We start from the raw sequence: 3,605 nt of genomic DNA on the forward strand, positions 1-3,605 counted from the left end.
AACATTTTCTCTGGCTGATCCCATATCTGTTTTTGGTTAACTAAGGACGGATCTATGAAGCCAATATGGAAGTACGCTTCTCATTGGTATGTCTGAATTAGCATCCTACATAAAATGAAAGATGAAGTTAGTGGGGCGACGCACACATAAAAAATAATGATGAGTCAAAATTTACATATAGATAAACGGACACTTATAGAGCCCAGACAGTGATGAGAGAGATGTCAAGAGCATCATGATGGTACACTTCGTATATATCCTTGAATTCCAGCTACAGGACTTTCTCGCCTTCACCGAAAAAATCTATCGATTTTACCTTAAGGCCCAACATTTCCCTATCATTGGTAGACTACTTCATGTACCATTCATGGAATTCATACATTTTTGTGCATTCTCTCATTCAAGCACCAAAATAGCTACAAAGATCAAATGTATACTTGATTACCAACTCTATGAATGGATTAAATAGCTTGCAGACAGCTAAATAGACAACTCACTGTACAAGTTGTCTTTTTAGCTGTCTATGTCTGACATGGTTAACAGACAGCAGCTGTGTAAACTATTGTACGTGCCCTGAGTAAGTTAACCATATTATCCTAGCAGCTCGAGATTTTAGGTTGAACGGCCGGGTTTATTTATGCAACTCATCAACTAGAATAATCCTGTCCATCTTCTGAAATTGAGTGAAAGTCCTGCTGACGAGTTTTGTAATAACGAAATAAAAATCTCAGCTGCTCTGCCACGCTGTGTTTTCATCCACCATTTTGGAAATAGCTGATGAGCTTATCAGCGATGCTGGTTGCAACGGGGCTGAGAGCATGCATATATTCCTTCATGATGGTGGCGATCCCACCCACGCAATCTGCCACGTTATTACCAAGGAGTTGGCACACGTATCCATCGTCCGAGCATGCCTGCCCGTTTTTAATAGTTACCCCCTCCAATTTAATATGCGTGACATTATATTTTAGACTAATCCTAGCGGAAGTTTCAGGTTTGATGCACATTAAATACGGTGACATATCATCATATGTGATGACATGGCATGATACCATGGTAATTATGAAGTGAGAGAGGAAAAGAAATTTCATCAGGATGAAACTGTGTATGCATTATTTTCAAGACTATGAAACCTGTTGAAACTTGCAGTGGAGGCTATAGAGTTTCATCTCATCTGACCATATCCAATCACATGTCTTGCAATTAAATGATATGGGTAACATATGAAATCGTGAAATGAAACTCTCCGTTGACGGGCATTGTTTCATTCATCAACTCAAACATTTTTTTATAACATGTCATTTTTGGAAACTGCAAGATGAAACTTCCCACTAGGAATAGCCTTAGAGTTGTGCAAAATTAATTAAAAAGAGTGAATAAATGATGTTGTTCCTCTATTTTACTATTTGAGTAGGCTGAAACAGCATTGTATTTCTAATCAATGGGAGTATCAAGGTTACAAATTGGATGCTGAGCAATAAATTGGGTCCTTGAGCAGCATCTGCTACGCCCACAAATTATTAAAAGATCCTTGAGCAGCATCCATTGCACGCAATTAAGATTGTTGCTGGCATGTAAGTAGAATCTTCTTGTGGCTGGAGTACTAGTGAGTGTGGAGATCTGTGGGATACGTAAGGAAATATAAAAAACAAGATGTGTGAGCATTCCTGGAGGGCACGCAAAATTGAACCAGTTCACATCATTCCTGGAGGGCACGCAAAATTGAACCAATTGACACGTAGAGAACTTGGTATTAGTACCGGTTCGTAGGCTGCATATCTTCTGAAAATGCATCCGGGATTAATCCGTCGATATAAAAGGGGTATTTTATCAAGGGTCCCTCAACCAGGATATAAGACCCTCTTTTAGTCCCGGTTTGTAAAACCAACCGGGACTAATGGGGCTGCCACGCTAGGCGCTGGACAGACCCCTTTAGTCCCGGTTGGTGTTACAAATCCGGACTAAAGGTCACCTTTTACAAACCGGGATTAAAGTGCGTGCACCTGCATATCACGTACCCCTTTAGTTAACCTTTAGTAGTTGAGAAGTTTTTTTTATAATTCTTAGCGTACTATGTATATACAAATTTAATTAGCGTACGTATTACATATATATATATATACAAACTAAATCAAACTATGTATATATATATATATATATATATATATATATATCTCTACGATGATCTTCCCGTCAAGGTGCTGGGAGCGTCTAATTTTCGTCCGTCGTAATGAAAGTCTCCTTTTGGATTTACCACCTCATCCACCAAGAATCCAATGAGACCTTCACATATTGCCGCTACTATTTCGTTCTTGAAGAGCCCCAATTGAATATTCCACATTTGTAATTTGGATACATATATGTGAGTTTTACACGAAGAACAATTGTAGAAAATAAATAATTATTAATAGTTTTACTTTACGTACTTTAAATTCGTGCTCCGTGGTCTTGATGGTCTTGGGTTCAATAAATTATGCATGTGCTCACAGACATAGTAGCCACATAGATTATCATTCCCAGTTTCCTGTCTTAAGCACTTTAGTGGGGAAAAACAATTAAGTTATTAAATATTCACGCTATAGAATGTACAAAATGTGTAAACTTCATACGTACCTTGAAGTCTGTTCTCCATGTAAGTTTTTCTTTGAATTGACCTGATCTGTCTGCCCTGATGAATTCTCTCCGTGGTCTATGGATTAAAATAATTAATAATATTATGTTAGGTGAAAATTTAGGAAACAAAATTTTTTATAGAGATAGAGGTCCAGCATTATTATTACATGTCTAGCGTGTATTGCACGTCTTGTTACTCCTTCGGATCTCTCCTCAACGAATCGAAAACAGTGACGTGACTTCGATCAATGTCAATAATAATGAGGATCCTGTGGAAGCTGCATACGTAAATATTCATATATATTAGAGGTAACTAATATTAATTAGGTAAGGAAAAAGAAAATAAAAATAGATGGTATACACACACTTACTTGAAGTTGTATGGAAGTAGTATGTGATCCTTTAATTTTAGTCTGTCTAGGGAATTGTATACTGCTAGCAATGTTTTGTCTAGAAAATCTCGTATCTGGGCTTGGTTCACTACGGATGGATCCATGAAGCCAATATGGAGGTACGCTTCATGTCGGCACGTCCGAATTAGCATCCTACATAAAATGAAAGATGAAGTTAATTAGTACGGCGACGCATGCAAAAGAAATGATATGAGCCAAAATTTACATGTAGATATAAACAGGCACTTACTGTTGGTGTACTATGTGTATTAGGGCCCAATAGGCCCATGTAAGACATCTACATAGCTACCCTCTAGGGTTAGCCCATAATCTATCTATTACCTTATAGTATGGTATCAGCCTAGGTTAGGGTTAGGGTTACCTGTGACTGGCGCCGCCGCCGCCGCCGCCGTCACCGCCGACGCCGCCGCCGCCGGCCGGCGCCATGGCCGGCGACTCCTTCCCCCCTCCCCTCTCCTCTTTCCCCTCTCTCCTTCCCTCGTGGGCGCAGGTGGCGGCCGCCGACCGGCCCCCTGCGGCCGCGGCTCTGGCGGCCGTCGGGGCGGGCCCTGCCGCCGCCGCCGCCGCCGACGGGGCGGC

Source organism: Setaria italica, chromosome I (genome assembly GCF_000263155.2).
Source record: "Setaria italica strain Yugu1 chromosome I, Setaria_italica_v2.0, whole genome shotgun sequence".
Lineage (NCBI taxonomy): Eukaryota > Viridiplantae > Streptophyta > Magnoliopsida > Poales > Poaceae > Setaria > Setaria italica.